The 22,631-nt window shown below is 40.3% G+C and overlaps 1 protein-coding gene across 1 annotated transcript in view; it reads right to left on the reverse strand.

Moving 5' to 3' along the window:
• FLRT2 (fibronectin leucine rich transmembrane protein 2) overlaps positions 1-16,542 on the reverse strand; it is a 66,488-nt gene extending 49,946 nt beyond the window's left edge. The window contains exon 1 of the mRNA XM_067532277.1: positions 15,935-16,542. The gene's annotated coding sequence lies outside the window, so the exon portion shown is untranslated. The remainder of the gene's footprint in view (positions 1-15,934) is intronic.
• Positions 16,543-22,631: the final 6,089 nt, after the last annotated feature.

A 22,631-nucleotide genomic window follows, 5' to 3' on the forward strand; every position in this document is an offset into this window, starting at 1 on the left:
TATTATTCCTGTTTTAAGGTCTCCCTAGTTCTTTGCTGTGGCTGCTGGTGTGTTACATGAAGTCCTGCTCCATATGCCACCAGCTCTCTTTTTTGCTTGTGCACTAAAAACTCTAGAGCAGTGAAACAGCAGTTTCCCAGACACAGACTCTTCCTGAGGAAGAGTAATTCTGTTAAATTACCAGCTCTGAATGGTGCCTGCACTGGGTAGATTTATTTTATTTGTGTTATATTTTCTCATTTTCCTGTGTGAGGCAGCATCCCAAGTGCTCCAATGGCAGAACCACCACACATCAGGTGGTACCTAGAAGCTCCTTTAGAAACTGAACCTATTACTGAGCTGAAATAGTCAAGATGTTTGAGTGCTGCTCAAAAAAAAAAAAAAAAAAAAAAAGTCAATTATTTTGAAAAGTAAATATAGAAAAAAATTGCCAGAATATTTTTCTTTTTTAATTAAAATCCAACTCTTGAAAAAAAAAATCAGTTTTCAAAAATCTGGTTTTGGTCAAAATTTTCAGTTTTTGATTAAAAAAAAAAAAATCAGAAAAATTTGGGGTTTTCGTTTCCATTTTTTAATTTCAAGAATTATGAAAGTGTCCATGAAAAAATGTCCTTGGGTTGAAAAGTCATTTTACCCACACACACACACACGCATACATGTGCACACGCACACACAAAGTTTGTCCCTCTCTAGCAATAATGTTAAAAACAAAAATCACATCTGTGTGTAACCTGGACTAAGCCTACTGATTCAGAGCCTGATCCTGAAAGAAATCTATGTATAATTTCCCTGAGTTCAGTGAGAATTCGGTACACAAAGGGTATGCAGTCTCTGCCTTCATTTAGCAATAAGAATGACATCCATTCATATTTTTTGAGTCTTTAAAATTTTCAGACTCTATCTCAAACCTGAATATCAGATAACAAGGGCCTATAGTCTATGTGCTCAAATATATAGGCCCTGTACACAGCCTAAGATGTTTGTTAAGGCCTTTCTCTGCCTGGTTTGTGTATCAGTATTAGCATTATCTTAAATTAGTTTTGTTGAAATGAATATTCTAGGCTGGATCGTTTCTTTAAGGTACAGTCCAGTCCTGTGCTGGTCGTGATGCTCAACTACTTTGCCCCAAGGGAAGCTCACGAAAGTATCATGCTTCAGGAAGGAACTGAGCACCTTGGTTAACTTAGGCTTTGTGCATCTTGCTATCCTTGTGTTCCCGGACTGCTCTGTGACCCACTGCAGCAGAGGGGAATGGGATGGGTCACAGGGCTATGTCCTTGCTTCTGCTCAGCCCCCATTGAAGTTCATGGAGGAAGCAGTTCCTCTTCTCTTCCCTGAGCACAGGACTGCCCATTTCCCACGCAAGGGATAAAGGAGGATCCTTTTGCCATATGTCCCCTGTATACCCTTGTAAGACCCCAATTATAACATGATCCATTATTAGCACACATGCTCCTGACTACATCTCTGCATTTTAAAACATTGGTCACTCTACCACTGAATTTTAAAAATTACCACGGAATAAGTAAATAAAAACAAAATTAAGTGTAGGTCCTATGTATAAATAAAGTTTGCAAGTGATCGATGCGTTGCGTGATCACAGGCATCTGCATGCATGTTGATTGGTTTAATGTATGGCACATATAAGCATCTCTCCTGTCACCTTTCTTCCTATTCCTCTATTCCTCACAATATTTCCATCAGCATCTCCTATTCCAGCTCAGGGCTTTCACACAGCTCTGCCACTGCACTGCAGTCCTGATCTTCCGTAGCGCTGGGTCTCTCCTGGAGACAGACTACTAATTTTTCTGTATTATACAATATTTTTTTGCTGTAGATAAATATCCACTATCAACAGAGATGAGATCCCTAAGCTCCTTTTTATCTGTTCTTGTAGTAAAGATGCGGAATTAGGGGCCAGAATCTCCCCGCAATTATAGCTGTGTGAATTGGAAGTAATTGCACTAGCTTTGTTGGAATTAATCTAGATTTACATCAGTGTAAATAAAAGACTATTCTGGGTGTGGTTCCCTCTAGCAAAACTCTGGTTTTCATTCCTCTTCCTTCATGTCTGCCTTTATGGGTTTTTTTGCCCTTATTGGGACCCAAAGTTTCATAGAATTTAGATTATATTGAGAGAACAATTCTCATCTGTGTCAGGCAGGTATTATGAGATAATGAAAAAAGTATTTAATACATACCATTGCATTCTCTATGTTGCAGTGCATATGGAAAAAATTGCTTGTTCCATCAAGCAAATGTATACAGGCGCTCACACACATATACACATAAAAACTCACACTCTGAGGCAAAGCATATTGGTGGAAATTGCCTGCAAAGCATGGAATTAACTGCAAGCAAACCAGTGAATTAGATTTTTAGAGCTAAGAAAAAAAGATTTGCCTCTTGCCAGATCAATCCAGAGCTCTTCTTAACAGTGTACATTAAGCCAGCTTTATCCATAGATCTATAAGTGATCCTGGATTTTCCTTTCTGGTGCAGCTCTCACACATGAGAAATGTTGGGATAGATAAAAAACACAGGTCCATGTAAGCAAATCTCTCATATGTAATCAGGAAGACCAGTACATTTATGGTTATAAATGCAATGATTTTGATAGTCAGGAGGTGCTCTGAATTTGGGATGAGTAGAGAGAGAGAGAAAGATACTGTACATTCTAGTTTTAAAACGACTAACAGTAGGGATTCCCTACCAAAAAATTGGAGCACTAATAATTACAGATGTAATTTGATGTCTAACTAATCACTCTATCATTAGGTCACTAGGTTGCCTGAATATTATCCATTGCTCTCACAAATAATTGTGGGTACTAAGTTGCACCCTAAATTGCAAGCGCAAGGAAGAGATTCTTGACCTTAAAACTCTGCCTATGTCCATAGATCTCCCATTGCATATATTAATAATCCTCTGGATGAAAAAAATTTCCTTTCGGCCCATAAAAAATACTACAGTATTCTACTCTGAGGGTCCAGGCACGGCAATTTTACAAAGTGGCATCAGGATACTACAGTGATGAATAAGATATAAGAATCTATATAGAATAGAATAAAATAGAATAGAATAGAATAGAATAGAATAGGACTTGCCTAATATAGCTATAATGATTTTAACCGTGACAGCAAAACACTATAGTAGTTTTTATATGAACAATATTGAATCAAAATGTCCTAATATTCACTGTCTTACGTTAACTGCACCTTAGATATCATTTGTGTCTGTGATGGCAATGACCAACCAGTTTTTATCTACTAAGCCCACTCTTCAGCTGACAGTTAACAAAGCCACCCATGCTTTGCTTCCCACTGTTGTTTCACGACAGCGATACAAGTCCTGCCCTAAATTCTAAAGTTAAATATTCTCTGGCAAAATAACAGCATTGCTCTTGAATGTTATTGACAGATGGATTATCTTTAGTGCCATAACAGCAAGTTGCTCACATGGTTAATATCTCAATTAGCCAACTCCAGTATCAGAATACAGACACCTACAGTCTTAATTGAACTAAAAGGAAGTAGCAAATCAGTAAAGGACAACTACTATCTTTCCCCCCTCCCAGTAGTGTTCCTATGGGAAGAGAAAGTATTTAATTCACTAAAACCGATCAGTTAAAATTTAATGCAAGTGCCAAATGTCGAGAGCTGCATCGATAAAACCATTATGCCTGCAGTCTTCTGACACAAGGAGATGAAGGTTAGACCGGTAAATTTTTCAAAGGCTTATTATATGCCCATGCTGATCAGATGCACCTGAGAGGCACGACTCATTAGACACAGCAACGGAGGAGAGTCTGAAAAATGTCACAAAAATGCATTACTTGTAAAGAATCTAGCGATTGCTATAAAACTGATATGAGAAACATGAATTCAAGGATAAATAGATCCCTCAGTAAATTAAATAACTAAATTCTACATTTCCGTCTGCAGCCTGCAAGTTACCCAGAGCAAATGATTAGAACAATGCTATAAAATTGATCTTAAATGTTTTCTGGTTCAAAAGTCCTAGTATCTGCTTGAGTACATGGCCTTTAGAACAGGAAAAGGGTTTAAGCCTTCACAAAACAGACAGATAATACTATTCACCATTGTGTTTAATGTGAAAGAATGATGCTGTATTCACAACCCTTAAGTCTAAAGTCTTTATTTAAAGGACAAAAAGGGCAGACATAAGGGCAGTAGAAGCTTCCAGAATAAATTTCCTCCCCACTACAAATATACCTCACTGATGAAGGAAGGATGGTCTTGTAGTTAAGGAACCAGAACTGGACATAAGATTCAGTTCTGATACCATTCTTAAGCTACAGGAAAACGTATGAACAGAAACATTATAGACATTTTATATTGTTCTATTTTTTACTCATGCCTGGTTTTATGGAACGTAGAATAGAAGACTTCTGAAAATCTGCCATAATGCAGGGTTTTTACAAACCCATGAAAAGATTTTTAAAAACTACTCTAGGCAAAATTTTAGTGCCATGAAAATGGGAGACAAATAATAACAAATTAGGCATAGTATGGCCAAGTACACAGGTTTCCTGAGGCACTGTCAATGCAACTCAGTTGCAAACCTGTCCTGAACTGTTCAATGTTTCTAATTTGTAAGGTGGTTTTCCCATGTGGGAAAATACCCACTAGAGGCTTGGCTGACACCAGCCAAACTCATTTCATTTGTAGTTTATATCATATTGGAATCTATATCTCACAGTATGAAGGGCTAGTGCATTAACCCACACAGTGCCACCTTTCCACTGGCTTTTTTCCCCTACCTCTTTTAGGGCTGTAGTAACTGGATCCTGGTGCTAGACTTTTTGCAAGATTGCTTGGCACCAAGTACACATACATATTGTTCTAGATACTACTGACAGTCCCTGGAGAACACACAAATTCATACTCACAACAGGTACATACATCAATAGGATATCCTTACTCCTGAAGGGTCTGTCCCTTTCTCCCTAGGTACCTATAGCTGGCATTGACATAAGGGGGAATTTGGACTGCATAGGAAAGAGATCCGTACACATAAATTTAATCCATTGTATGCACCACTTTTCATCATTTCACTGTGTTTAGAATTCAGTGTCAGGTTCTATGTCACTTCAGCTGGGGGATAGCAGAGGTACAAAAAGCTCATAACATCCTTGTAGAATGTGATCAACGTTTGACCTACCGGGGATTTAATCAACAGGACAGCATGAAACAGGGAGTAACATGACAATACTATATGTTTAAGTGAATGATGATAACTTCCCTTAGCAATTTATTTATAAAAAAGAAGCAATAACTGCAAATTACAGCATCATATTAATCATATTCATACTATCTCCAGCTTTATTCTGATTTAAATGGAACTCTTTTCTATGTCAAATGAGAGGTTTAATGCCAATAGAAATTTACCTGGCTCTAGAAAAGTAGGTGACATATCCCAAATCATCAGGACTCTGAAATTAATTTACAAGAAATGCTGTCAAGTTATATATGATATATTTTAAATAACATATTTCTTTAATTAGCACAAGCTATATCATGCCCCTTTGATCCACATGTGTGAGGTGAACTTTCTGTACACAGATCTCCCACATTTGTAAGGAAAAGTTGGGATTAATTGCTTCTCTGCCATCAACCCCCTGTGTTCCAGATACTACAGACAGCACTCAAGTAAGCATGCCTAGGAAGGGAAAATGAGGAGGTGGAATAGGATTGGGGTGGAGACAGAGAATAACCCACTAACATGGTAAAGAGTCATTTCTGAAGTTAATAGAACCTGATACTGTGCTCATTCCTCAAGAGAATGATTTGGGGGATTCTCACAGACCTTTTCTTCTCTCCTGACTCCCTCCTTTTTTCTTTTATTTTCTTTTTTCGGGGATGAGGGAATGGGTGATTAGCAACACCTTAGATGATTAAAATTGTGACCATTAAGAAAATCAGATGTACTTGTTGCTTTGAAAGCTGGTTGTTTCCCTTTGCATTTCACACAGTTTAGCCAGTCATCACAGATTACTCACTTTCATCCTGTTTTGCCTGGTCATTTTCGAGTCACTTTCCCCTTCTGGCTCTCATTCTATACAGGCACAATGCAGCAGTGTTTGAATTACAAACACAACACGGGCAATATTTAAATCCAAATAAAAAGCTTGTCTCATTGGAATTTTAAATAAAAAAATGAATGATTTGTGTTTATCTTAGCTTTTGTAAAAATCTTGGTTTTACAAAACCCAATTATGTGTTCTAATTAGCCTAAAGAACTGGCAACTTTATTCAACAGATCCTTTCTGGTTGGTTGTCTCTATACAAGTAACTAAATACTTCCAAAATCCTGTCTCAGACTGTGCCATGTAAAATGAGAGAGAGTGTTACTATCTAAATACAAACATAACTCAATACATTCACCCAGTTAGTGCAAGTGAATGTCAACTGCACTTCTTTAATAGTGAGGGCTGCTAAGACTACCATTTGTTCACTTCCAGGACACAATAAGTTCTCTTTCTGCTTGGCATGAGATGGGTTAATAAAGATACTCTCCTGCCAAGTATGGTCATCAGTCAACCCAAACCTATATATAGTATTTGCATACATCCTTAAGATTCCTGATTATTTCCTTACCAGATTTACACAAAGTAGCCTATGAACTGAGACTGATATTTTATTAAATTCAGTTATGTTTGTTCTCTTATTAATATTCACAGAGGATCATCTGTCTTCAATGAGTGGGTTAGGGTGTGGGACATCTTCTCTTGGTCAGTACATCATCCTGCAGCTTGTAAAATGTGATTTCATATGAGATATTGATAGCCTAAGGGAAGTTCTGGATAACAGAAACTCATAATTAGAATTCCAATGTATTTGATCCAATACAGTTTCCATCAATGTCACAGAGAGATGAGTAGTTGTAAATTTCAGAGTCATCATTGCCCCTACAAACTGATTTATACACTTCCAACTTTGGACAAATGAAAGGCAAAGAACTCATACCAAAAAATTCCAATCAGACATCTCCTTATCTTTAGGGTGGCTGCTGAAACTTACAGTAGTTCAAGATCTAGCAGTTTCAGTGGGTAGCACATGACCTACTTATGCTTATGCCCAATCCATCTACTTTTAATCAAACTGCCCCTTTATCTGTAAATCCCCAACCAAAACATGTAGGATGTGTGGATCTGCTGATAAGAAATTTTTGCAGGAAAAGAGAATCTAGGCAGATAACAGTTTTATTTCCAGGGCTGCTGGCAGCCACTCTAACACCTCATTTATTCCAGATTTATAAAGGTCCACTGTGCAGATCTGAGGGTAGAGCTGAGCTATGATAACAGAATGTGTACCCTCAAACTGTATTTGATGCTCAATATCAAGTTAAAAGGATATTGATCATATTATCCTAGTTTGAAATGAAAACAATTATCTTGTTAGCATTTAGGTTTCTAGAGCGCCTGATTCTCTACTCTGTTACACTGGTTTTACGTCTACATAATATAATTAGATTTCAATGGAAATATACCACTGTGACATTGGTTGATTAGGGAGGAGATTCAGACTCATTGTCTTCCAAAGGAAATGGTAGTAACCCAACTTTGTGAATCATTTAATACTGTACTGGACAAAGTACTATTATTCGGAGAAATCCTGTATTGACTGTGACAGCAAAATAGGGCAGAAAGTAGAATAGAGAAAACTGAATGCATCTTTTCCATCTCTAAATTTTGTGATTACACTAATTCCTATGTAACCTAGTCCAAAAAACAGTTCTGTGGAAGGTGTGAACTAATTAGTCTCCAAAATCAGAAGGAAATTAACTTGCCAAATGAGCCTTTATGATTCAAATTATCTTAAAGAATTTTCTTTCTTCCCTATATATAATTTTGAATATACAGTATCATATACATGGAAGATTTTGTTAAAACAGTTCATGGATAAAGCAATTAAAGCAACAGTAGGTCAGCTGGTTGCTACAGAGATTATGAAAGCCATCTGTAGGTGGTGATGGGAGACCCAGCACTGTTCACAGCATTCAGAATACAAATTCGACAAAGAGAGATATCCTTTGTGTTCCTTTATTGCTTAACTATTTTCAAAGCTATAATAGACACTTTTCTCTCTGAGTAAAGACTGTTATTGTGTTATACATCACTGCTAAAGCAAGATGAAATTAATTTCATCAAAAGGTGAAAGTTATTTTTCAAACAAAAAAAGTCGGCTACTGGCAGAATGCATTTTATTGTTTCCTGCTGAACTTAAAAAACAAAACAAAAGCCTCTTCATTAAGCACTATGGCATAGAGCCAGAGCCAGATATTTCAGAGGTCACTGTTGTGTATATACCAATTTGATACAAAGAGTTAAATGATACAGTTGGAAAGGGCTTTTATTTATTTATTCATTTATTCATTTAGGTGAGCTGGTAAGTTCATGCAGTGGTACACTGTATACCTATCTTCAGCATTAGATAATTCTGTTTCTAGACTGGACTTTGCTCATTTCATTTTAAAGGTGCTGAAATGTATGCTGGACAATAAACCATTTCAAATGCATAATCGTACATAAATGAAAAAACGTGAAGCACATTTTCTATGAGCACTTGAGAGGCGAAAATGTTTCAGGTGACATTTGAGACATTTAAAACAAGACTGGATGATTTACAGAGGACAATTCTGAGCTAGACAAGATGACCTAAGAGGTCTTCTCCATCTCTATCTTTTATGATTCAGTGACTAATACAGAGGCTAACAGTAGTAAATCAGTAAAGAGAAATGCAATGTGTATGTGGAACATTAATATATTTGGTTGGAGTCTTCTAACTGTGTGATCCAGGGCAAACATTTGAGGTACTGCTTTTACACAGCCTAAGTCATTTCTTTCTATGTTTATTATTTATTATAAAGCAATCATTAACTTTTTCAACTGATATGATTTAAGAAAGAAAATTCAGCTTGATGGAGCTTGTAAATACGCCTGAAGCCTGGTTAAGGATAAGGGATAAGACCGAAAGCTATCATTGGCCAAGTCCAGCTCAGCCATTTTTTTCAAGGGGAATGCTCATGAAAACAAGGCAAACTGGATTTGGCCCTATGTAATTATCTCATCAGGAAGTCAGTCACACAAACTGGCGTACTTTAGCCCTGCAGAAACCTTTCAATGGTGGTGCAACTAGCGCTCACACTCAGGGATGCCTCAACTCCCAGCTAGAAGCAAAATTACGATGAGATGCTAAAATACTGCTGACAAATATTCCCACTTTTACAGATACTCCAGGTCTATAATTAACAATATTTTGTACACAAAATAGGTCACTACATCCAGATTACCAGTGAAAAAAATAACCCAGAGAGATCTTTGCAATCCTAAGGCCTGGTCTGTTGGTTAGGGATGTGGTATTTCACTGAAATACTTGTATAACATGTAGTGTGGACAGTTATATCAGTATAAATGTGCCTTGAACCAGAATAGGTTACTCCCCTGCCTGTGTGGGCACATTTATATTGGTATAACTGCAGCCATACTAGGGGAATTGTACTGCTTTAGCTATCCCAATATAAAACCAACTTGCCTATGTAAGGGTAGCAGGATTGGGCCCACAGTCAAAGAAATTAATCGCGACATCATTTTTCATCCATAGAGTTTTGTTCAGCAGTTCTCTGTATCATTTTCTGCAGTCCACCAAACCAATCATCAAAAGTAAGGCACATAAATCCAGATTGTATGTTCATAGAGCTGAACTGAGGCCCAATCCACCTAATATGAACGCGAGTTGAGAGCACTCACCATCAAGAAGACTTGGGTGCACGGTTCAGAAACCTCCAGTAAAGAAACAAATGTTTCTAAATTATGTTGCCTCAGATTGTTGGGGTTGCATTTTTACTTACCAAATCTATTTCTGACTTTTTTTAACTGACAGTAACTTTACTCAACCATGAGAGATTTTTGGTTCAGGAGAGACATTCTTGAATTTATATATATATATTATATCTATTATGGGGCTAATAACAGTGGAACATAAATATATTTGGTTGGCGTCTATCTAACTATCTATCATTCCTTTTCTGTATTGTTGTGCTTTAACTGTTACTGCAATTTGCTTTTCTTCTTTGTGAAGAAAGTACAGGAGAGTTAAAGTGAGGGAAACGTTTGTAATTTTCAACGCAGGGCCATTTTACTCTATGATTGCAACTGGACCACAATTTAGCAATCTATGACCCTGAGAATTGGGGTCTATGTATCCATATCATGCATATCTATATCAAATACTAGAACATGTGCAACCAATTCTGTATCCCACACAAGTAACCCTTATGCCTGAGAGAAGTCTCATTTACTTCTATGGAACTATTCAAATAACTAAGAACTATTTGTGTGACTAAATGTGCCTTTGGTTAAGAAGTGAAACATTCTCTTTGCTCTAACTTTCCCTATTGTTTTTTTTTTTTTTTGATTAAGCAGTGACATGAGCGGCCAACTTCAGTAGGGAATGACACCATTTTACAGTATGATCCTACTTCAGCCCTGATAAGGTGCTGATAATGCTTTCCATTCAGGGATCTGACATTTTCTGGCTTTAATGTATCATGTAATATTTGTCTACAGTTAATAATAGCTACAGTGGGAAAGGTGCCTAGCACCAGCTTGCACAGGTATTGCTGTAGGCAGAAATCACTGTGAGTAGAGTCAAAATAGCTTTATGAGCAATTTTCTGGGGGGAGAGGGAGGTATTTTAAAATCATGTGGCCTAATCCTGCACTTCCCACTCAAATTCATTGATGTTAATGAGAATCTTGCCTGAGCAAAAAGTGCATAACAGGGCTGTTGGCTTACTTCATTCAGCGCCATCAGGTTTTCAAATGGCAATTGATTGGATGTCTGTCAGTCTGTGGTTTGTTTTATTTTTAGAGAATCCCAATTAAATTGTCCATAAAACGCAACAGCCTTTTAAACAGAGGAGAAATCAACACCCCTACTCCCACAAACATACCTTATTGCTTCTTCATTCCAAATAGTTCTAAAATGATATCATGTTTGGAAGAGGAATGATAAAAGGAACAAAGGATCCTCTCCTGCTTAACTCTTACTCAGGATTGGGCCCCACATAAGTAAGGACTTGTAGGATCAGACTCTAGATTATCATGGTCATTTCAAGGTTATCAACCAAATATATTTCAAAATTATTCTTTTTCTTTTAATTTCTGTGACTGTGGTCTTTAACCCATAACTGTCACGGAGAATTACTATATTAATTTATCAGTTGAATAGCTGGCCAGTGATTAATAATTATGAAGGTGGCCTTTTGACTTGAAAGCCATGTCAGAATATTTTCTGTGACCTTTTGGTACTCCTGCTCTGTAAGGACCAGATCCTGCAAAGTGCTAATCAGCTCCTGCGAGATGCAGAGCACCCTTTGCTTTGTATGAACCCATGCATGAACTTCAACGGGAGCTGAAGGATGCTCAGCACCTTTCAGGATTGAGCCGTACACATAGGCTGATCCTGCATGCCTTGAAGTCCATGGGTGTTTTTCCTGAACAAGGTCTGCAGGATCAATTTCAATGACACTGTTCTCTTGAATGAACCACAAGGTCTGCACACTTATATAAACACATCCTCACATTAAACTAAGTTAAAGAAGGTTTCTTTTCAAACACATTAATAACATGGTTCCAATTTGAAGCAAAATATACCGAAGACCTTTAAGCAGCAGAAGTACAAGCACAAGATGTCTTTTTCTTTTTAAAAAAAGATGTTTACAGAAGTCTTTATGCATCATTAAATTTTCTGGAATCCTGACCATAGCATGATGGATTTGTTTGAAAAGGTTGCTGGTGTTTAATTTTGATTCACTTCAAAAGGGCATGTCAGAAGGAGGAAAATAAAGGCAGTTAGTTGCGTAAATCACAAGTAAAAAAAGAGAAGGAACATGAAGGTTCCAACAACTTTTCCATCAATTGAAAATAACAAACTTTATTGTATTAATACAAGATTTTACTGTTTGATGCAACTAGGATATATTAGGTTTAAGGGAGAATATTTTTTGTTTAAAATATTTTCATAGGTGTAGTGGTGTTTTGTTTTGGGGTTTTTTGTGTGTGTCTTGTTTTGATAAACAGCTCTAAAAAGGAATAGGGTTTAATAATTATGTTAGTGGTCATTTTTCTTTGTCAGTTAATTGAAAGGACTAGGTCAAACATTGCTAGAGGGGAAATAAACCTAGTGTCTTCAATATACTAATTTAGCCTTCTTTAAAATAGTAACTTTACTGTTGTATCTTTCTGCTCCCTTTAAATAAAGAACACAAATATTTTCTAGAAGTAACTGCAAATCTGTATATTTCTAGTGCAAATATGAGCTCTTTTAATTTTTTTAGATAATAATTAAATTTTAAAAACCACAGAATAGCTCCTGCGTGAAGACTGCATAAGGGGAGGGAGAAGAAAAAACAAAACACCTAAAACTACCATATTACCAGGCATTAACGCACCAAACATAATCTGGAACATGTCAAACAATGGCATCCACCCACCTAAGAAATGTGCTAATCTAAATCCTCAATTGCTGTTAACAATAATTAAGAAAAACATGAAATATGAATGTGGATACAAGAAAGAGACAAATTAGTATTGAGAAGCTGTGTTTAATAATTCCCTAAAAGAGACCATCTGTTTATAAAGACCCCTTTTTCCTTGATCTCTGACATGTATTCATAATATAGACACAGCTGGATTTTTTTTTCTTTTAAAAAATACCCTGATACTATAAAGTCCTACCCTACAGTATATCTGGTCTGAGTATTTGTCTCAAGTTTCAGTTGTTATGTAAGCACTCTGGGGCAATAAAATTTCACTTAAAATCAGCAGGCTTTGGAGTAAGTATTAAAACATCAGATGAATTGCACTGCTTTCTTTATTGGCACTGGACAGTACTTGATTTATTTATTTTTTAACACTGAACATATTCTCAATGGTCTCTGGAATAGCTATTTAGATGTCTCTTGTTCTTTAAATTACTGTTACTTATTTGGAGTTGGGTTTGTTTTGTTTGTTTGTTGAAATAGTTGTTAAATTACATTACCAACAGTGGACATTACTTTGGAAAAGTGTAAGAAAGTTTGGTGACTTCTAGGCATCAAAAAGAAAAACAATTCATATACTGAGTTTTCAATCTACTTTAGAGAAGAAAAGAGAGAAAAAAATACACATACACCAGTGATCCTACACTTCTCACAGATAGAGGTCACTAATGGACTGAATTTGAATCTGTGTGGTAGAAACCACAAAGTTATATGAAAGTAATCTAGTGAAAAATGAACTCATTTTGAGATTAAAGAACAACAGAGGTAACAAAAATGATTAAGAAGAAAAGCCCCCACCTTTCACAGAAACAATATTATCCTAAAGGTACCCTCTTTCTAGCCTGTTAAACAGAAAGTGCAGTACAGGGAAAGCCTGATATTGTTGCATATTTGCACTCCTGCTTATGTTTGAGTTTGTAAAACTCAGTTTCCCTTTTTCTTCTGTTAAAAGGGATGGAAAAGTCAAACTTGATAAGATCTTACACTTTGGAGATCTGCCATTTTAAGCAATTCAGAACTAGCACATTCTTGATTCTGGATTGAAACCATAGCCCATGTAATGCAGATTCCAACTGGGAGGTGTAGGGTTGCTTTAGGGAGATATGCCTTAAATCCTAAATCAAACTGTCCAATAGGCCAGGATATAAATGTGACTTGTAACAGTGGCTCAGATTAGATCCAGACAGAGGCAAAACCGGATAAAATATCATCATAGGAAATATAGGGTGTATGTGTTTGTGTCAGGAGGGAATCTTTTTAGAATACCATGTGCATTCCAACACAATTCCTCTTTGTTACAGTCTTGGACTTTTGAAAACTGTGTCTAGTGTTCTGATCACAGATTATTTTGCAAGCAGTACATTAACACAGAGATTGGAATTGCTTCATTTACACAATTTCTGGTCTGCACCATCATTCTTTTAACTGCCTAGCTACTGAGTCAGGATGGAGAACAGCAATTTAAATGTCTAATCTGCTACAAATGGAGAAGTTCAAGGTGCATATGCAATGTCCCATCATAACCCTGTAGCAGGGGTTAGTTGCAGAGATGTTTTGCAGTGCTTTATTCTGGATTCCCTTTAGTATCCTTTTCAAGAGCAACATCAACCTGGAATAAATCAGTATTTTATTTATTTACTTTCTTATACAAGTCCCTTTTTAAACTTAGTACTAGTGGTTTTTAGATGCATCTGTTGTATCTTGTTTGGTGATGCAGAGCCATGCCCCAATGATAGCAATGCACACCTTGACTCTTTATTTCAATGAGACAGAGAAAAAGATTTTTTGGCACAGTACCCTTAAATTAATTTGGAAAAATGACAAAAGGCTAGTGTTCCTGCTACACACACTTTCATTTCCATATAGATATATACAGCCTTTTCAGTGACTTTCCTCTGAATCCATGATTGAATAAAAGGTGCCTTTGGGTAAAAATCACGTCAGTCAAGGAAGCCATGAACAAGGCGAATGGGAGGTTTGTAGGGTTTTGGTTGTTTTTGTTTTCTCTGAGTAAAGACTGTAGGATTTGGCTCCACGTGTTAGATCAAGCTTGAGATCTATTAGATTTTAATAGTTTGCAAGCTCTGAGAAGTTCGGTGCAGTAAATAAAAGCCTGCGTGTGTGAGAGCAAGAGCTCTGCCTCTCTTAGTATCATTCCGGCTTCCCAGAAAATGCAACCAACCTCTCCCCCTTTTCTGTTTAGCAGGGGTTCTGCATGACAAAAAGCAGCATCTGAAGAAATCTAATCAGCACCTTCCACACACTGCATAGGCATTTACAGGGATTTGTGCCTTTGACTTTATGAGTTTACTATAAGCCTTAAAACAGGTTTCCTCCATTACAATTAATTAAAAGCTCCTGTTGACTGATTCCCACTCCGAAGGGAAGGTAGATAACATAGCTTCTCCCTTATTTTGCAGCTGACGTTTTGTTTTTGTTTTTATCCTCAGACGCTGGAAAGTTTTTGGTTTTGTTTTTAAATCACCATGATTTGACTATTTACATTAGAGGCTGCTATCTATTTGGAAGACTTGATGCAATTTTCTCTCTTGCTCTCACTCATCCACCCACCCCTGTTCATGTCGCTATAGATAGGAATCTGATGAATTCTGATGCTTGTACAGTTAGTTCCCTTTTCTCCCCTTGTCTGTTTCCTTTTGGATTTTGTCAGCAGCGAGCAATCTGCCGTCTCTTCCGAGCCTGGCTCGTCTGCTAAAGTTCCAGTTTCCCAAAAGATCCCTCCCGACCTTCTCCCCCCACGGAAAAAAATATCAAATACCACTCCCACCCCCTCGAGATTATAAGTCAGGGGTTCGTCTTTCCAGGTGTTTGCTTTTAAAGCTGGAGCCTTGTTTCTCTATCATGGAGAGGTTGGGGTGCATATACGTGCGGGGGGAGGGAGTTGTCTTTTGTATGGATGTTAAAATGGTAGCGGACAATCTATGGTCAGTAAAATGATTTGCGATGATGGGGATGAAAGCTTTGAGATCTATTTAAAACATACCCTGCTTGAAACACACCAGAGCCATGAAACTTACACTGAAATTCACTAACTGGTGTAAAATAACCGAGCAGCTCTCCAGACACTTGTCACATACCATTCATAAATCTGTGTATGTGGGTCTCTCTCTCTCTCTCTCTCTCTCTCTCTCACACACACACACACACACACACACACACACACACACGCTAAGGAGATGGACGGTGTTATTTCTAGTATAGAATCTGATCCTGGATCATTAACTTTACCTCCTTCTATTGAGTCGGAGGGAAATGGGGGGGGGGGAGCGGGGGAGGAGGGAGCTGCAAACTGCTAGGGAACTGGAATTAGTGGGAAGGAAAAGGGAGAAATGAAATCCCATCTGTACCTGGCAGGGCTGGGAGTCCTTCTCCGGCACCGATCATAATCCCCCTCTGCGCCTTTTGCCCCCCACACCAAAACTTTTGCTGCAGCTGATGGCGCTTCTCCTTGGTGGTGGCGGTGCCGGTCGCCTTTTGCAGTATCCAATGCGGGGCGGGCGAAAAGCTGCCGGAGCCTAAGCCCGCCCTGTAGGCTCCGCTTCCCCGCAGGCTGGCGCTTGCCTGTGCCTCCTCTCCGGAGCGATCCGTTCCCCTTCTCTCTCCTTCCTCCCTTAGGAGGCAGCGGCATCGTCCTCCCCCTTTCTCCTCCACCTCCTCCTCCAACGCGCAGCCCAGGGCGCTGGCATCCCCAGCGCACTTTCTCTCCTCGCTTCTCCCCCTTCCCTCCCCCTGTCCCTAAAAAAAAAGAAAAGAAAGAAAGAAAAAAACCAAGGAAATTAAATTAAAACAAATAATAAAGGAAGGAAGGAGCAGAGGGAACCGGATCAAGCCTCGTAGTTTTCTCCGCTGCAGATGAGAGGATCACATGAGGAGAGGAGGCACCGAGACCCAGGACCCGAGAAGTCTCAGAAGGCGCCGGACACAGATGTGTGAGTGTTGTGCGTGTGTCTGTCTCTCTCTCCCAGTCCTGTGCTTGCTTTCAGCTGAGGTTGCAGGCTGATCTTAGCAGTAATGATGCCACAGATCTGACTATGCCCCGCTAATGTAAGTCGTGCTTTTTTTTCCCTCTCTCTCTCTCTCTTTTCTCCCCCTCCCTGCCTGACACCCCAGGGAGATGTTTACAGTAATGAATTCAGTTGATAGCCATCTCTCTCTCCCCCTCTCCTGGAGTCCCTCCCACATTTCTAGTTTAAAGAATGCTTGGAAGGCAGCGCAGGGCTGCAAACTAAAGCTTTCCAAGAGGCAAAGTCAGGCGCTGGGTTGGTTTTTTTTTAACCCATCCCCTGCTGGAAACAGTTTTGCAAGCGGTGTCTGCTCCGCACGGATCCGTCAGATTAGTGGCTAGGTGAAACATACTGACTGGCCATTGTGAAGCGTCCTAGCAGTGTTACTACCCCCACGTTCCAGGTTAGATCCGAGCTGATGTGTGTGCTTAGTTGTTTTCATTGCCAAGAGGGGCTCTCTCCTTGCAGCCTGCTCGCCAAATAGCTGTGCAAAAGAAGGGAAGACTGGCAACCTAGCCGAGGCTCTTTTTGCATAAGGAATGGGTTCTCCCAACCTCCCTAACTCCCTTTAGGAATAAGCCACCGACTGATCTGGGAACGTTACTTTCTCCCGTCGGGAGGTGGGGGCTGTTGGCAAATAGCAACTGGGAGCGTTTGAAATCCAAGAAACGCCTGGAGCAAGTGAACCAAAATGAAAGGTGCCCAAAATAATTATCATAACCCTCTACACCAACATGGCGTTATTTCACTGCACCTCTCTCTCTCTCTCTCTCTTCTCCCCACCCCACCCCGAATTTTTATCTGGGAAATAACAACAAAAAATAAAACCGTGTCCTTGGGGGAAGAAACGGATCTTTTTCAATACTCTGCCTGATTCCTGTGATCAGTCACCTAGACTTTAAACCGGCTGGAGAAACCTGAGGATGTATTTTATGGCCACCTATGTCTTGCCACACATATAAACCCCGTACTGGTGTCTTGCCGGAGCCAGGAATCCCTTAAGGTTTTTTTCTTTTTTTTTTCTCTCCCCCCCCCCCCCCCATGTTCCGGATTGTCTGCATTTCTTTCAGTGGGGAAAAAGAAGGAACCGTTCAGTAGTAAGTGCCTGACATGTTCTAACAAGTGCAGATAAACGCTGTGTTATTTAATTTTGAAGAGCAAGTTACAATATAGACTTTCCAAAGGCGGCGCGGTGGAGCGGAGGGGGAAGGGGTACCTGGGAATGCAGGACATAGACTGTGTTTTAAATTACTGGGGGGAGAGGGGAGGCGAATAGGTGAATGTGATCAAACCCATGTGTCTATTAGTCAGGAAAGGCAACTGAAGTGCCTCGGGATTTATTTATTCATTGCTTCTTGGCTGCATGTTGAACTTGAAATTTTCTGTTCATCTGTAGTTCAAAAGCGGAGCCATTTGAGGTAGGTTTCTACATTCCTTCTGGATCTAAATTATTCCCCCTTTTCAAGAGAAGAGCGAATCCCACTTGATGGGGGATACCGCATTTGATTCAATAAATAGAGATGGCCAGTGTTGAGAAAATGAACGTGTGTGTATTAGTCTGTGCCTCTCCCTTTTATACACACACACACACACACACACACACACACACACCGCACCACCGCTGTGACTTTCCCTTCTATTTCCCACGTTGCAGTGCCCTTAGAGGTAGATAAAGAAAGACCACACTGACAGCACACTGAAATAGCCCGCAGCCTAGACAAGTCGTATTGAAGAAGCGCGCTGAGAAGAGTGCCAAGGGGCAATCGTGGGCGACGGGCAGCCAGCCTGGGCCATCTTGCCAGGAACTTCTACCAGCGCATGCAACAGCCAAGCCTGGCTTGGGAACCAGCTCAGTGCACTGCCCCGCCACCTACGCTTTATTTCTGCGTCCACAGTAGAAGCCGCCAGTTACCGCCCCTGACCTTGATCTTGCTTCCAGATGACACATTTATCTACACGGGTGCAGCGAGTGAGGGGGGAGCCCGACGGGGCGGCTAGAATATCCTACCCTGCGGTAGGGACTGGGGGAGGTGAAAGGAGTTGGCCGCGTGATGGCACACGCCCCCAGCGGCTTGATTACCTTTTCGGCACATGGGGTGGCAGGTGTCTTCTCCGGAGTCCCACAGGGATTAATCGGATTCTGATCACACAGCCTGGCTAGGTCGCTTGTGCAGCGGGCTCGGAAGGGAGTCCTTGCAAATCAGAACAAGCTGTAGCACAGAGCTGGCATAGCTCATGGCCGAAGGCAGGGTGGAAATAATCACTAATGAAGAGAAGGGCTGCCATCAAACCTCCTCTCTGCGTGCAGCTGCAGGCTCGCTCCGGGAAATCAAAGTAGCGCCAGCCCTAAGGGGTTAAATCGGACCTCAACATTCCGGAGGAGAATGAACGGAGTCTTTCAAAGCTCGGGGCTGAGTCTTTTTAAAGGGCTAGGGCCCCTGTTTGGGGGAAGGGAGGAAAAGGGGGCTTTTAAAGGTAATTATTTAAAGTTAGTTGTACTGGTTCACTGGTACAAGGTGAGAGACATTTTTCTCCGTGCAAACCCCTACAAACGGCTTTTTTTAAAAAAAAGCTATTAGGAGGACTGATTGCAAGAAGGGAGGTTTGCTGCACTATTTCCCCTCTTCCTCCTCCCAGGCGGGCGATAGAGCCTCTCTCACCACAGCCTGACTTGGTGAGAGCTGCTTTATGTAGCAACGGTGGGGCTGGCCGCTCTGACCTGTGGGCACACAGAGTTCGCCTAGAGTCACGGGTGTCTGGCTCCCCCATCCCAAGCTCGGGTCAGAGAGAGAGCGAGAGGAATCGACCACACAGTCCTCCCAGTCCAGATGTTACCTGCTGTTGCGGAGGTTCCTCCGAGGGGATCTCACCCAAACCCCCCCGGGCCAGGAAGGTTGAAAGGAGAGAAGCTTGCAGAAGAGCTGGGCTTTCTGCATGGTGTTGTTTTAAGGATCCCTTACCCCCTTCTCGTCCCTCATAACTGGCGATGGTCGCCATCCCCCCAGCTTCCTCTCAAGGTCCTGTCCAGCCGGTCATTGGACCCTGACACCCCACTGGCTGGCACGGACGAGCCCACGGCTGAAGTGGCTAAAACGCCTTTTTTTTCCCCCTCCTGATATTGTTCTTCCCCCTGCCCCCAGCGCTTCCAGCTCAACAAGGCTGAGCGATCTTATCGACGTGTGATCATTACTCACTGGTGACAAGCAGAGCTGCAGAACTCCTAAGTGAGTGTGACAGCTTTCAAACGTGTGGCTCGCAGCGCACCTAATGTTCTTCCTCACACCGGGTCTAGCCAGCAAGTCCGCGGCGTAACCCTTTGCAGCCTCACGGCAGAGCTGTCGCAGGGGTCACCGGGAAGCCCCAGCCCATCTGGGGTTGCCTACCGAAGGTCAGCACGCGAAGATGCTGGGCTTCTCCGTCTTTTTATAGCGTGTCAGTTTCTATTCTTAGCTTGCTTTAAATGAACAGGGCAGTAACTCGGGGGAGACCGTTCTAACTTGGAAGCCAAACATTTCTTCTCTGTGTTTAGGAACTTAATGGATCCTCTGGGATCCCATCTTTTGTCCCTGGCTTGGGAGAGGTATCGCATCTAGCCTGCAAAACTTCAGACAAGTCGTTCCCCGTCCTCCCTTACCCTTTGCTATTTCTCTATCCCACTTCTGGCACTTTCTCCATCCAGGAGCGTGATGGAGCTGAAAGTACGTACTTGGACATATTACTCCATTCAAACCGCTGGCTTCACCTTTTGAAGGGTTATTTAGAGTAGCTTGGACAGGAACAAACAAAAATACCCACAGGAAGAGTGAAAGTCTCTCTCACACACGCCCTTCGCCAGTATTCAAAGGAAAGCTTTACCACCATTAAACTTGAGCATGTGTTTCCTTCGGGGGAGAAAAGGGCATTTTTAAATGAGAGATAAGTCTTGTGTAAGCCACAAATGCAATCAAATGTGTGTGTGGGGGGGAGCGGGGGAGGAGGAAGAACCTTTCAAAACTAAATCCCACCAGGGTCTATCCTGCTCTGAGACACTTCCGCTGCTTTGTAAAGCTTTAAACATTGAAGAAAAAGAGAAAGAAAGAAACACACACACAGAGGCATTATCAACGCGCTACAGATTTGTAATGTGCATTTTAAACCCAACTTTCCAATAATTGTCGTGTTCCCCTCTAAAAAGCCAACATCAATTGAACGAAACCCATCAATTAAAAATGGTAAGATGCTGTAAGAAGGTGCGTTCCAGAACGCCAAACAGATACTCAGGTCAATGCATCTAATCTGTTTTTTTCTTTTCATTAAGCCTTCAAAACTAGACTGGACAAAAACACAGAAGGAAATCATGACGTACTTGCCAAAGGATGGATCAAGTATATTTCCCCTATCTCTTTAACTTTGATTTAAACACAAAATCAAACAAGCCTTCTTGAAAGACCTTCTAAAATACACCACATATTCCTGATACAGTTATAAAAAACCCATGGCATAAGCAGAGTGATTGTGCCGGATGAGTCAAGTCTCACAAACATGATTATCATTTCCATCCTCCCTCTTATGTACAAACAGGAAGCTTTCTAAACTCAAAAAATCACACCTCAATTGTCCAGAGAAGCTTTACAAAGCAGGACAAGCACAATGCTGTTGTGGAATTGCATGTAAGTCTCTTTGCTTTGCCAAGGTGGCAGCATAGCACAGGGTTAGGCGACTTGGAGGAACACAGGAAATATCAACATTCAAGAACACATTGTGGAATAGCTGACCAGTACTAACCTACTAGCTTTTGAAACCTCCCCCCACCTCATTTAGGTTTATTTATTTATTCCCTCCTTTGAATTATTAATCTTGGTTATAGTCTGATTGCTTAGACCTTAAACAATGTCTTTTTTCTAAAATTGATGAAGCATTATTTTTAAACCAACTGCCTTATATGGTTGTAAAGGAAATCAACTGAAAGGAGAACACAGAAGCATATACTTCTTAAATTATCTGTGAGCATAATTGGGGCTAGCCTAGGGTGATGTGCCAGTGATCCATACTAAAAGCTGGCTAATGTGATTACTTTTAAGAGAGAATGAAACACAGTAACATAAAAAACAAAACAAAACAGCTTATTTTGCAGACATGGCATTACAGTGACATTTGTACATTATCAGTAGAAGAAAGGGTAAAGGGAGCTAGAGATATTTCTCTTGATTCAAGTAAATAAGAGCCTGCCACAGAAAGCCCTTCCTCACTCTGGATTTCTCTTTACAAACATTCTTCACACACTCTTAGTATGTTCATCACAGTGTATTTCATTTACAATATCTCATGCACCTTCATGTCCCATCCCCAAAAGGCTTTTCCCAAGCACAGGTGAAAGGTTGGGGAGAAAGGTCTCACTACTCTGAGATCCTGGGCTTCTTTAATAGTGCCTAGGTGACATACAGAATCTCCTTATTAACTGGTTAAGCACCCAGTCCTTAATTAAGTATCTCCCCAATTTGGCCCTTGCCCCGTGGAAGCTTGCAAACTGGTGAGTCACTTGCAGGCTTACTGCCACTCTGCTACAGAGCCTGGTGGAAAATCTGTTGAAGTCTACTCATTTTCTTCAATGGGTTTTGGATAAGGCCCAAAATTCACAGGAGACAGAATGGGAAATTGTGACTATAGTTAGTTGTTCACCAATTTCTGGCAAATAAAATAGGTGATGCTTACTTAGGAACATTTTTGGTTTTTATCACTGTGGTTTGGAAGGGAAAGGGTTTTTAGAAGGTGAAAAAGAAAGAGAAAATAATGGTTAGAAAAAAGAAAAAGAAATTAATTCAGTAATTTCCCCAGATACCTGCAAGAAGAAAAATCTGTGTAGTGACAGCCACTATATTTTTAAATCATTTTTTAATCATGTATGTATTTAATTTGTTGTATTTTGAATTCTGGGACAGGATGAAAGCATAAAGCTGTTCATCTGCAAATTAATAAAACAATTAAGAAAATAACAATGGCCATACTGGGTCAGATCAATGGTCCATCCAATTCAGTAGCTTTCTTCCAACAGTGGCCAGTG

Source organism: Emydura macquarii, unplaced genomic scaffold (genome assembly GCF_026122565.2).
Source record: "Emydura macquarii macquarii isolate MOO-44397 ecotype Brisbane River unplaced genomic scaffold, CSIRO-AGI_Emac_v2 contig_374, whole genome shotgun sequence".
NCBI lineage: Eukaryota > Metazoa > Chordata > Testudines > Chelidae > Emydura > Emydura macquarii.